We start from the raw sequence: 14542 nt of genomic DNA on the forward strand, positions 1-14542 counted from the left end.
ATTTATCAAATAACTTAATCTTTAGCCCTTTGATACAGGTGCTATTATTATTTCCTTTTTTATCTTTTCGGTTTGTTTGTTTTTGTTTTGGGTTTTTTTGGGGTTTTTTTTTGTTTTTTTTTTTTTTTTTTTTTGAGCCTGGATACCACTCTGTCGCCCAGGCTGGAGTGCTGTTGGGCAGTCATAGCTCACAGCAGCCTCGACCTCCTGGGCTTAAGCAATCCTCCCACCTCAGCCTCCCCAGTAGCTAAGACTACAGGCACCTGTCACCACACCCGCCTAATTTGTTTCATTTTTTCAAAGTGAGATGGTGGGGGGGTCTCACTTTGTTGCCCAGGCTGGCCTTGAACTCCTGGGCTCAAGCGATCCTCCTGCCTCGGCTTCCCAAAGTGCTGGGATTACAGGTGTGAGCCACTGTGCCCAGCCAGTTTTCACTTCTTAATTTGGAAAATGCTAAAAATATTAACACATCCAGTCACACTGAAAGTTAGGTGAATAAGAAACATCTTCACAGTGTTGGGCTGGGAAACCATCCACTATGGAGATTTTAGGGGGAAGGGAATTGACTGTTGTCAAACAACAAATTTAAAGTGCATAACTTTCGACCTAGCCGGGTTTCATCCAACAATCGATCCTCTATGAATGTATGTGTCTAAAGATGTGTGTTCATCACAGCGTTTTTCTGCAATGATGCCATTGCTTGTAAAAGTGAAAATTGGAAAACAGTCTCAGTGACTGACAATAGAAGCATAGTTTAACAAATTAGGGCACAGTACATTATGGCATTATGGGAACGCTCTGAAGCCATTAACAAGAATAAAACAGACATATAGCTATGAGACATAAAAAAAATTCCTAGGTACTCTGCTCCGTGGAAAAAAAGAGCCATGGAACATTGTGTGCAGTATGATCACATTTACGTCCAAGACTATCAGTGACACACAGGTTTGTACATGCCTAGGACGTGCTGGGAGGATAGTTCCTTGGGAAGAAATATCAGGGTGGGAATTTAAGGGGGAGAATTTCAGTATTTTTACTTTTCTACTGTTTGACACTTTAACAATGAAATTGCATTATTATGATAATTTTTTATTTATTTTGATAATTTTTAAAGCCCCCAGAAATGATCTTGTTTTGAAATTGTTAAATATTTCTTTTTCTTTTTTTCTTTTCTTTTCTTTTTTTTTTTGAGACGGAGTCTCGCTCTGTCGCCCAGGCTGGAGTGCAGTGGCCGGATCTCAGCTCACTGCAAGCTCCGCCTCCTGGGTTCCCGCCATTCTCCTGCCTCAGCCTCCCGAATATTTCTTTTTCTTTTATTTATTTATTTATTTATTTTTGAGACAGGGTCTCATCCCATCACCCACGCTGGAGTGCAGTGGTGCTATCTCAGCTCACTGCAGCCTCTGCCTCCCGGGCTCAAGCGATCCTCCCACCACAGCCTCCCAAGTAGCTGGGACTACAGGGCATGTACCACTATGCCTAGCTAATTTTTTTATTTTTAGTAGAGATGAGGTCTCCCTATGTTGCCCAGGCTGGTCTCAAACTCCTGGGCTCAAGCAATCTGCCCACCTTGGCCTTTCAAAGTGCTAGGATTACAGGCATGAGCCACCTTGCCTGGATCTTTTTAAATTTTATTATTATTTTTTATTTTACAAAAACAGAGATAGGGTCTCACTATTCTGCCCAGGCTGGTGTTGAACTCCTGGGCTCAAGTGGCTCGCCCACCTCTGCCTCCCAAAGTGTTGGGATTACAGGCTTGAGTCACTGTGCCTGGCCTAAATATTTCTTTAAAACGACAGAAGGCCGGGCATGATGGCTCACTCCTGTAATCCCAGCACCCTGGGAGGCCGAGGCAGGCAGATTACCTGAGGTCAGGAGTGCGAGACCAACCTGGCCAACATGGCAAAACCCCATCTCTACCAAAAACACAAAAATTAGCCGGGCGTGGTGGTGCACGCCTGTAATCCCAGCTACTTGGGAGGCTGAGGCAGCAGAATCGTTTGAACCCGGGAGGTGGAGGTTGCAGCGAGTCAAGTGCTACTGCACTCCAGCCTGGGCAACAGAGCGAGACTCTGTCTCAAAAACAACAAACAAACAAACAAAAAAAAACCCAGAAAACAAAACACAACAGAAGACAGACAGAGCAACAGCCTGGGAGGAAATACTTGTCACATCAATTAGGCAGAATATCAAGCATCGTTCATGTTTATTGAACATTTATTTTATACCAGCCACTGTTTTGAGGTGGGGGGATTACGATTATGTTTATCAAGTAACTTAATCCTGTGATCATGGTTGTTTCTGACGTTTCACTGTTATGAATGAAACCGGGATAAATATCTCTTTTTGGTTTTTTTTTTGAGATGGAGTCTTGCTCTCGTTGCCCAGGCTAGAGTGCAATGGCATGATCTCGGCTCACTGCAACCTCCGCCTCCCAGGTTCAAGTGATTCTCCTGCCTCAGCCTCCCGAGTAACTGGGATTACAGGCATGCACCATCACGCCTGGCTAATTTTGTATTTTTAGTAGAGATGGGGTTTCTCCATGTTGGCCAGGCTGGCTCGAACTCCCAGTCTCAGGTGATCCACCCGCCTTGGCCTCCCAAAGTGCTGGTATTACAGGCATGAGCCTCTGTAATAGGGGATCAATAACTTTATGTATGAATCTTCACATGCATCTGTGAGGATTTCTTTATATGATCTCTAATTTGTGTGTTTGGTTTATTTCAGAGTTGGGATCTCACTTTGTTGCCCAGGCTGGTCTCAAACTGGATGATTCTCCGGTCTCAGTCTCTCAAAGTGCTGGAATTACTGGCAAGCCACTGCCCCAGGCCTGTTTGGTTTTCTTTACATCACAAAGCAACCTTTTGTGTCAGGGACTAAAATTAGGTAGCATACAAAGATGGTAAAACAGTCTGGGAGAGCTTAAACCCAAGCCCATCTAGCTGGCAAGCGGCAGAACTCGCCGCTCTGTGCACGTCCAGGTCCCTATTCTTTTGTTTGTTTTTTGTTTTTTTTTTTAGAGACAGGGTCTCTCTCTGTCGCCCAGCTGGGAGGGAGTGCAGAGGCATGATCACAGCTCAGTGCAGCCTCCACCTCCTGAGCTCAATTCATCCTCCCACCTCTGCCTCCCAAGTAGGTGGGACTAGAGGCATGCGACCATGACTAGCTCATTTTTATTTATTTATTTATTTTTTATAAAGACGGAGTCACGGCTGGGCACAGCGGCTCGTGTCTGTAATCCCAGCACTTTGGAAGCCCGAAACTGGCAGATTATGAGGTCAGGAGTTCGAGACCAGCCTGGCCAACATAGTGAAACCCCATCTCTACTAAAAATTTAAAAATTAGCCGGGAGTGGTGGCAGGTGCCTGTAATTCCAGCTACTCGGGAATGCTGAGGCAGGAGAATCACTTGAACTCAGGAGGCAGAGGTTGCAGTGAGCTGAGATCATGCCACTGCACTCCAGTCTGGGGCAACAGAGTGAGACAGTCCAAAAAAAAAACAAACAAACAAACAGGCGTGGTGACTCACACCTATAATCCTAGCACTTTGGGAGGCTGAGGCAGGTGGATCACCTGAGGTTGGGAGTTTGAGACCAGCCTGGCCAACATGGAGAAACCCCGTCTCTACTAAAAATACAAAAATTAGATGGGCGTGGTGGCGCATGCCTGTAATCCCATTTACTCAGGAGGCTGAGGCAGGAGAATCGCTTGAACCCAGGAGGTTGTGATGAGCTGAGATCACGCCATTGAACTCCAGCCTGGTCAACAAGAGTGAAACTCCATCTCAAAAAAATAAAAAAAGGTATGATTTTTAAATTTTCTAATTATTCATTGTTATCGTGTAGAAATACAGTTTAGTTTTACATGTTGACCTTGTATTCTACAGCTTTGCTAAATCACTTACTGGATCTAGTAGCTTTTTTGTACATTCATTCTGATTTTTTGTGTAGATGATGTTTTATTTTTCTTTCTTTTCATATATGTTCGATATCATCTTTATCTTCTTTCCAAGTCTGTGTGTTTTTTATTTCATTTCCTGCCTTATTGCACTGTCCAGGACTTACAATACTGAATAGAGGTAGTAAGAACAGACATCCTTGGCCAGGCATGGTGGCTCACGCCTGTAATCCCAGCACTTTGGGAGGCTGAGGTCAGGAGTTTGAGACCAGCCTGGCCAACAATGCGAAACCCCGTCTCTACTAAAAATACAAAAATTAGCTGGGTGTGGTGGCACGTGCCTGTAATCCCAGCTACTCAGCAGGCTGAGTTGGGAGAATCGCTTGAACCTGGAAGGCAGAGTTTGCAGTGAGACAAGATGGTGCCACTGCACTCCAGCCTGAGTTACAGAGTAACACCCTGTCTCAAAAAACAAAACAAAAACCAGGCTGGGCGCAGTGGCTCATGCCTGTAATCCCAGCACTTCGGGAGGCCGAGGTGGGCAGATCACAAGCTCAGGAGATCGAAACCATCCTGGCCAACATGGTGAAACCCCATCTCTACTAAAATACAAAAATAAATAAATAAATAAAGAAAAACAATTAGCCAGGCAAGGTAGTGCGTGCCTGTAGTCCCAGCTACTCAGGAGGCTGAGGCAGGGGAATTACTTGAATCCGGGAGGCGGAGGTTGCAGTGAGCTGAGATCGCGCCACTGCACTCCAGCGTGGTGACAGAGTGAGACTCTATCTCAAAAACAAAACAAACAAACAAACAAAAAACTAGACATCTTTACCTTGTTTCCAGTCTTAGGATAGAACATTGAGTCTTACTATTAAGTACGATAGTAGCCATGTTTCATGTGTTTCTTTGTTTTTTTTTTTTGTTTTTTTTTTTTTTTTTTTTGAGACGGAGTCTCGCTGTGCTCCCAGGCTGGAGTGCAGTGGCGCGATCTCGGCTCACTGCAAGCTCCGCCTCCCGGGTTCACGCCATTCTCCCGCCTCAGCCTCCCAAGTAGCTGAGACTACAGGCGCCCGCCACCACGCCCGGCTAGTTTTTTTTTTTTTTGTATTTTTAGTAGAGACGGGGTTTCACCATGTTAGCCAGGATAGTCTCGATCTCCTGACCTCGTGATCCACCCGCCTCGGCCTCCCAAAGTGCTGGGATTACAGGCTTGAGCCACCGCGCCCGGCCTGTGTTTCTTTGTTTAATCTCTTCATTTGGCAATTCCATTGATTGACTTTTCTTTTCTTTTCTTTTTTTTGAGACGAAGTCTCACTCTTGTCCCCCAGGCTGGAGTGCGATAGCTTGATCTCGGTTCACTGCAACCTCCGCCTCCCGGGTTCAAGCGATTCTCCTGTCTCCTGAGTAGCTGGGATTACAGGCACCTGCCACCACACCCGAGTATTTTTTATTTTTAGTTGAGATGGGGTTTCACCATGTTGGCCAGGCTGGTCTCAAACTCCTGACCTCAGGTGATCCACCCGCCTCAGCCTCCTAAAGTGCTGGGATTATAGGCGTGAGCCGCTGCGCCTGGCCACTTTTTTTTTTTTTAATGGAGTCTCACTCTCAGCCACCTTGCCCGGTCCCATTGATCGATTTTCAAATGCCGAACCCACCTTGCATCTCTGGGATAAATTCCACTTGATCGGGACATGTTTCCCTTTTTATATACTGCTGGACTCAATTTGCAAATATTTTGTTAAGTATTATTTGTATCGATGTTCCTGAAGAATATTGGTCCCTACTTTTCTTTCCGGGCATGGTGGTGGGCGCCTGCAATCCCAGCTACTCAGAAGGCTGAGGCAGGAGAATCGTTTGAACAGGTTGAACCGAGGAGGTGGAGGTTTGCCGTGAGCCAAGATTGTGCCACTGCTGGAGCCTGGGTGACAAGAGCAAGACTCCATCTCAAAATAAAATCAAATAAAGGCTTAGCGGTTTTTCATTTTGAGGAACTTGTCTATGTCAAGTAAATTGTCAAATGTCTTGCCACAAAGTTGTTCATAAAATTTCCTCATTATCGGCCAGGAGCGGTGCTCACGCCCGTAATCCCAGCACTTTGGGAGGCTGAGGCAGGCGGATCACCTGAGGTCAGGAGTTCCAGATCAGCCTGACCAACATGGAGAAACGCCGTCTCTACTAAAAATACAAAAAATTAGCCGGGCATGGTGGTGCATGCCTGTAATTCCAGCTACTCGGGAGGCTAAGGCAGGAGAATCGCTTGAACCCGGGAGGTGGAGGTTGCGGTGAGCCAAGATCGTGCCACTGTACTCCAGCCTGAGCAACAAGAGTACAAGAGCGAAACTCCATCTCAAAAAAAAAAAAAAAAAAGAAAAAAAGAAAAAAAATTCCTCATTATCCTTTTAATGTCCATAGGGACTGTAGTGATATCCCCTCTTTTACCTCATTGTGCAAATGCTTTTCAAACCTCTGCTTCTGTTATATTTTCTATTGTCCCATTGGCCAAAATAAGTCATATGGCCAAACCCTGAGTCAGCATGGGAGGGGACTCCCCAGGGGTGTGGATACGAGCAGATGTGAACAAACTGGGAATCATTACTTCCGCAATCCACCACACGAAGCCCCTCCCTGTGGTAAGTTTCTGCCCCTAAGGGACAGATTTGTTCACATTAGTTGCTTGGTGATTTTGTGTGACCAATTTTCATCTATACAGGTGTAATAAGAGTATTAAACATACGTCAAGACCTCCTTGTTGGGTCTCCCTGTGTTACCCAGGTTGATCTCAAACTCCTGCCCTCAAGCGATCCTCCCGCTTTGCCCTCCCAAAGTGCTGTCTACACTTCACTCTATATCTCTTCCTCCCAGAACTCTCACACCATTGTAATTAATAACTGTGTCTGCGTTCCCATGAAAATATAAGCTTGATGAGAACAGAGACTGGGTATCTTTGCCCAATATGAAACACATTGATGAATATGTTAACATATTAATCTATATTTAACAAATACATTAATAAATATATGTTAACGTATGTATTATAAATAAGTTTATAGAAAAAAATATATATCAATATGTATATGGCCAGGCGAGGTGACTCACACCTGTAATCCCAGCTACTTGGGAGGCTGAGACAGGAGAATTGCTTGAACCCGAGAGGCAGAGGTTGCAGTGAGCCGAGATTGCACCACTGCACTCCAGCCTGGATGACAGAGCAAGACTCTGTCTCAAAATGAAATAAAATAAAACAAAATCAGTAATAAAATAAAATAATAAACTCTGTGATGACTGCAAGTCACTCCACACCTTGAAAATTATGTTTACATCTAGGAGATATATATATATGTGTGTGTATATATATGTGTATATATGTATGTATAGATGTGTATATATATGTATATATGTACGTATAGATGTGTATATATGTATGTATATATGTATATATCTGTGTGTATGTATATATGTATGTACGTGTATATGTGTATATATGTGTATATATGTATGTCTAGATGTGTATATATGTGTATATATGTATGTATATATGTGTGTATATGTATATATGTGTGTATATACGTGTATATGTGTATATACGTGTATATGTGTATATATGTATGTATCTGTGTGTATATGTATATATGTATGTATGTGTATATATGTATACGCGTGTATATATGTATATATGTATGTACATATGTGTATATATGTATATGTGTATATGTGTATATGTGTGTATATGTATATATGTATGTATATATGTGTATATATGTGTGTATGTATATACATATGTATATATGTGTATATATGTATATATGTATATATGTGTGTATATATGTGTATGTGTATATATGTATATATGTATGTATACATGTGTATACATGTGTGTATATATGTGTATATACGTTTATGTGTATATATATGTGTATATATGTATATATGTATGTATACATGTGTATACATGTGTGTCTATATGTGTGTATATACGTTTATGTATATATATGTGTGTGTATATATGTACACACACATATACACACACACACACAAGTTCTCAGTCTGTTTCCCAGGCTGCTGTGCAGTAGAGTGATCATGTCTCACTAGAGCTTCAAACTCCTGGGCTCAAGACATCCTCCTGTTTCAGCCTCCTAAGTAGCTGGGGCTGCAGATGTGCTCCACCACACCCTGCGAACTTTTTAAATCTGTTGTAGAGATGTGAGTCTCCCTTTGTTGCCCAGGTTGGTCTCCAATTCCTGGGCTCAAGCGATCCTCCCGCTTTGGCCTCCCAAAGTGCTGGGATTACAGGCATAAGACACTGCACCCAGTCTTAGGATACATAACTCAGTAGAGAAGTTGAGAAGTGAGGAGAGCATACTGAAAGGTAAGTCAGGGTGATGGGGGCTCAGAAAGTACCAGAAAGGCCAGGAAACAGATTCCACAAACATCAATTGGGTACTTACCGTATGCATGATTCTGCTAAAGGATTAACTGTGTGGCCATCAGAGCTAGAAAATACAGCTTTTCTCAATAATGAGCTCCCTGTTCATGGAAAGAATCAAGGATAGGCTGAATTTTGTGAGCTCTGGGGAAAGGTTTGGACTAGCAGATGTTTAAGGCTCCATTCTTCTGGAATAGTCTACAATTCCACAACAGGGATTGAGTTTGGGGGAAAGATAGGATGTGGACAAGAAACAGAAAATGAGGACACTGGCTGGGCACGGCGACTCATGCCTGTAATCCCAGCACTTTGGGAGGCTGAGGCAGGTGGATCACCTGAGGTCAGGAGTTTGAGACCAGCCTGGCCAACATGGGGGCCCACATGGTGAAACCCCATCTCTACTAAAAATACAAGAATTAGCTGGGCGTGGTGGTGGGTGCCTATAATCCCAGCTACTTGGGAGATCACGCCACTGCACTCCAGCCTGGGTGACAGAGTGAGACTCTGTCAGAAAGAAAGAAGGAAGGAAGGAAAAAAAGAAAGAAAGAGAGAAAGAGAGGAGAAAGAAAGAAAGGAAGAAAGAAAGAAAGAGAAAAGAAAAGAAAAGAAAGAAGGAAGGGGAAGGGAAGGGAAGGGAAGGAAAGGAAGAAAGGAAGAAAGAAAGGCCAGGTGTAGTGGCTCACGCCTGTAACTCCAACACTTTGGGAGGCCAAGGTGGGTGAATCACTTGAAGCCAGGAGTTGGAGATTCTAGTGAGCCGAGATCGCACCACTGCACTCCAGCCTAGATGACAGAGCAAGACTCTGTCTCAAAAAATAAAACAATCAAAAAAAAAAAAAAAAGAAAGAAAGAAGAGTGGATGGTGGGTGATGATGTAGAGAGGTTTAGGAAGGGCCGGGCGCGGTGGCTCACGCCTATAATCCCAGCACTTTGGGAGGCCGAGGCGGGCGGATCACGAGGTCAGGAGATCGAGACCATCCTGGCTAACACGGTGAAACCCCGTCTCTACTAAAAATGCAAAAAATTAGCCGGGCGAGGCGGCGGGCGCCTGTAGTCCCAGCTAGGAGGCTGAGGCAGGAGAATGGCGTGAACCCGGGAGGCGGAGCTTGCAGTGAGCCGAGATCACGCCACTGCACTCCAGCCTGGGTGACTAAGCGAGACTCTGTCTCAAAAAAAAAAAAAAAAAAAGAGAGGTTTAGGAGGGCAGGTTTTAGGCGAAACCTCCCTCACTGACTCCTCTCACTGACTTCTTCACCAGACACCCTCTTTCCTGCCTTCGCACACACATACCGCTAAGACCATCTTCCCCAAGGTCACGATAGGATGCCGTGTCCCTGGATCTAATGCAGCCACCCACTTCTTATCTCACACAGCCTCCAGGCCAGCCCAGGACACTGGAGACTACTCCCACCTTCCCGAAGCCTTCGTTCCCTTGTTTGTTTGATTTCCTCCCTCTCTGGAAACTCAGAGCCTCCTCTTTCTCCTCCATTCCCTCCCAGGGCCACATCCTCAACCCTGTGTCTCACTTTCCATGGAGCTTCCATTTTTATCACTGGCACACCTGTATTCCCAGTCTAGGTTTGTCTGTTTGTTTTGAGTCAGAGTCTTGCCCTGTCCCCCAGGCTGGAGTGCAATGGCGCGATCTTGGCTCACTGCAACCTCCACCTCCCGAGTTCAAGTGATTCTCCTGCCTCAGCCTCCGGAGTAGCTGGGACTGCAGGCGCCCACCACCACGCCCAGCTCATTTTTTGTATTTTTAGTAGAGATGTGGTTTCACCATGTTAGCCAGGATGGTCTCGAACTCCTAACCTCAAGTGATCCGCCCACCTTGGTCTCCCAAAGTGCTGGGATTACAGGCGTGAGCCACGGCGCCCGGCCCATCATTATAGTATCATACAGAGTAGTTTCATTGCCCTAAACATCCTCTGTGTTCCACCTACTCATCCGTCCTCCCTCTTAAGCCTTAGTAACCACTGAACTTTACTATCTTCATAGTTTTGCCTTTTTCAGAATGTCGTAGAGTTGGAGAAGTACACAATAAGTAGTCCTTTCAGATTGACTGTGTTTTCCATTTAGCCATATGCACCTAAGTTTCTTTGATGTCTTTTCACAGCTTCAGAGCTTTTTTTTTTCTTCTTGTTCTATCACCCAGGCTGCAGTGCAGTGACATGATCTTGGCTCAAAGCAACCTCTGCCTCCCAGGTTCAAGTGATTCTCCTGCCTCAGCCTCCCGAGTAGCTGGGATTATAGGCCTGCACCACCACGCCCGGTTAATTTTTTTGTTTTTGTTTTTGAGGCGGAGTCTCGCTCTGTGGCCCAGACTGGAGTGCAGTGGAACGATCTCCACTCACTGCAAGCTCTGCCTCCCCGGTTCACGCCATTCTCCTGCCTCAGCCTCCCAAGTAGCTGGGACTACAGGCACCCACCACCGTGCCCGGCTAATTTGTGTGTGTGTGTGTGTGTGTGTGTGTTTTTGAGACGGAGTCTCGCTCTGTCGCCCAGGCTGGAGTGCAGTGGTGTGATCTCCACTCACTGCAAGCTCCACCTCCCAGGTTCATGCCATTCTCCTGCCTCAGCCTCCCCAGTAGCTATGACTACAGGCGCCCGCCACCGTGCCTGGCTAATTTTTTTTTTTTTTTTTTTAGTAGGGATGGGGTTTCACTGTGTTAGCCAGGATGGTCTCGATCTCCTGACCTCCTGGTGATCAGACGGGCGGCCGTCTCGGCGTGTGTGTGTTTTTAATAGAGATGGGGTTTTACCATGTTGGCCAGAGTGGCCTTGAACTCCAGGCCTCAAGTGATCTGCCCGCCTTGGCCTCCCAAAGTCCTGGGATTACACGTGTGAGCCACCGCACCCGGCCTTTTTTGTTTTTTGTTTTAAAGAGAGATAGGGTCTCGCTGTGTCACCCAGGCTGGAATGTGGTGGCGCGATCACAGCTCCCTCCTCTCACTGCTCTGGGGATCTTGTGTATCGGTGGAGGCGCCTGGGCCAGCATTCATCACGTGGTAAAGATGACACATTTCTGGCCTCCCTGATGGCCCTCCGGGATGTGAAACTCAACCCGACCAAGACGAAACTCATCTTCCCCACCCAGCCTGGCCCCTCATCTCCTGTCCCCATCTCAGCATGCAGCACCACCATCTACCTGCTTGCGAAAGGCAGCGATCTGGGCATCTTCCAAGGCTCCGCCCTCCCTCTCCTGGCCGCCTGTTCCCATCCACCACAAGCCCTGCCAATTCCATCTCCCAACACATTCTGCACCCGTGTGTGCTCCCCGGCCCGAAAGCCACACCCTGGGGCTGACCTCGTTATCGAAGCCTCCGTGGTCTACCCGGAATTGTCTTGGAAACACCAGGTCCCCCAAGGGCCACCTGAAGCCCACAGATGTGCATGGGTTTTACTGGACCAAGTTCTCAGGTTTGATTTTGTCACCCATATGTACGCGGTTTTCTTTTTCTTTCTTTCTTTTTTTTTTCTTTTTTTTTTTTTTTTTTTTTTTTGAGATGGAGTCTTGCTCTGTCGCCCAGGCTGGAGTACAGTGGCCGGACCTCAGCTCACTGCAAGCTCCGCCTCCCGGGCTCACGCCATTCTCCTGGCTCAGCCTCCCAAGTAGCTGGGACTACAGGCGCCCGCCACCTCGCCCAGCTAGTTTTTTTTTGTATTTTTTAGTAGAGACGGGGTTTCACCGGGTTAGCCAGGATGGTCTCGATCTCCTGACCTTGTGATCCGCCCGTCTCGGCCTCCCAAAGAGCTGGGATTACAGGCTTGAGCCACCGCGCCCGGCTTTTTTTTTTTTTTTTTGAGATACAGTCTTGCTGTGTCGCCCAGGCTGCAAGGCAGTGGCACGGTCTTGGCTCACTGCAACCTCCGCCTCCCGGGTTCAAGTGATTCTCCTGCCTCAGCCTCCCGAGTAGCTGGGATTATAGGTGTACACCACCCTGCCCAGCTTACTTTTTTTTTAAATATTCTTGGTAGAGATGGAGTTTCACCATGTTGGCCAGGCTGGTCTTGAACTCTTGACCTCAAGTGATCCACCTGCCTCAGCCCCCCAAAGGGCTGGGATTACAGGAGCAAGCCACTGTGCTCAGCCTGTACATGGTTTTCAAGGGGGCAATGATTCAGCCTGCTGGGGGACATTTGGCAATGCCTGGAGACATTTTGGGTGGTCACAGCTGGAGGGGGCTGCTACGGGCATCTGGTAGGTAGAGACGAAGGGTGCTGCTAAACGTTATACAATGCACAGGACGGCCCCCACAGCAAAGAGTTATCCAAATATTCTACATCTCAATAGTGCCGTGATCAAGAAACCCTATACTGGTACTACTCGAAGTGTGAACCGCAGCCTGCAGCTGGTCCCAAGCTGTTGATTTCCCATTTAGATGAAAGAGTCCAGAAAAAAAAAAAAAAAAGCTTTCAGAGCCTTTATTTTTATTTATGTTTTTTGAGATGGAGTCTCACTCTGCTTCTCAGGCTCGAGTGCTCTGGCACAATCTTGGCTCACTGCAACCTCTGCCTCCCAGGTTCAAGCGATTCTCCTGCCTCAACCTCCGGAATAGCTTGCTCCACCACTCCTGGCTAATTTTTATGTTTTTAATAGAGACAGGGTTTCACCAGGTTGCCCAGGCTGGTCTCAAACTCCTGACCCCAGGTGATCTGCCTGCCTCAGCCTCCCAAAGTGCTGGGGTTACAGGCATGAGCCACTGTGCCCGGCCAGCTTTTAGAATCTTTAAAGGCTGGGTACGGTGGCTCACGCCTGTGATCCCAGGACTTTGGGAGGCCAAGGCGGGAGGATCACTGGAGCCCAGGAGTTCTAGTGCAGCCTGGGCAACATAGCGAGACCCCACCTCTGCAAAATAAAAAATAAATTAGCCAGATGTGGTGGCACATGCTTGTGGTCCCAGCTACTTGGAAGGCTGAGGTGGGAGGATTGCTTGAGCCTGGGAGGTCCAGGCTGCAGTGAACCATGGTCACACCACTGCACTCCAGACTGGGTGACAGAGTGAAACCCCATCTCAATCAGTCAATCAATAAATACATAGAATCTTTATAGTAATTTGACATAGTAATTTTATGACAGCTGGGTTCATGTTCTGCATGCCTTTTAAATTCCTTCCTGTATTAATAGACTTTTAAATTTATTTTTTATTTTATTTTATTTTTATTTTTTAATTTTCATTTTCTTTTTTCCTTTTTTTTGTTTTTTTTTTTTTGAGATGGAGTTTCGCTCTTGTTGTCCAGGCTGGAGTGCAATGGGCGATCTCAGCTCACCGCAACCTCTGCCTCCCAGGTTCAAGCAATTCTCCCGCCTCGGCCTCCCGAGTAGCTGGGATTACAGGCATGTGACAACATGCCCGGCTAACTTTGTATTTTTATTAGAGATGGGGTTTCTCCATGTTGGTCAGGCTGGTCTCAAACTCTCAACCTCAGATGATCCGCCTGCCTTGGCCTCCCAAAGTGCTGGGATTACAAGCGTGAGCCACCGCACCTGGCCTTTGATTTTCATTTTCTTGGAGACAGGGTCTCACTCTGTTGCCCAGGATGGAGTCCAGTGGTGTGATCACAGCTCACTGCAGCCTCCAACTCCTGGGCTCAAGTGACCCTCTCGCCTCAGTCTCCTGAGTGGCTGGGACTACAGGCTTGTGCCACCTTCCCCAGCTAATAGACTTTTTAAAGAACAGTGTTAAATTTTCAGAAAAATCAAGTAGATGGTACAGAGAGTTCGAGTACACTCATTCTCCCCCAACACATACACGATACAATTTCCCCTTTTATTAACATCTTACACTGATATGGCACATTTGATACAATGAATGAACTAATTTTTTTTTTTTAAGACAGAGTATCGCTTTGCTGCCCACACTGGAGTGGAGGGATGCGATCTCAGCTCACTGCAACGTCTGCGTCCCAGGAATGAGCCAATATTGATACATTTTTAGTAACTAAAGTCCATTCTTCATTCAGTTTCTTCAGCATTCCCTTAATGTCCTTTTTCTGTCCCAGGATCCCATGCAGGATTTCTTATTTATTTATTTATTTATGACAGAGTCTCACTGTGTCACCCAGGCTAGGGTGCAATGGCATGATCTTGGCTCCCTGCAACCTCTGCCTCCCAGGTTCAAGCAATTCTCCAGCCTTAGCCTCTCAGTTCCTGAGAAACTGTCCCAGTTGAATGGAAGGAGATGATTAAATGTCATGTGAGGCTGGGCGCAGTGGCTCACGCCTG

The sequence above is a fragment of the Theropithecus gelada genome, chromosome 19, assembly GCF_003255815.1.
Source record: "Theropithecus gelada isolate Dixy chromosome 19, Tgel_1.0, whole genome shotgun sequence".
NCBI classification, from domain to species: domain Eukaryota; kingdom Metazoa; phylum Chordata; class Mammalia; order Primates; family Cercopithecidae; genus Theropithecus; species Theropithecus gelada.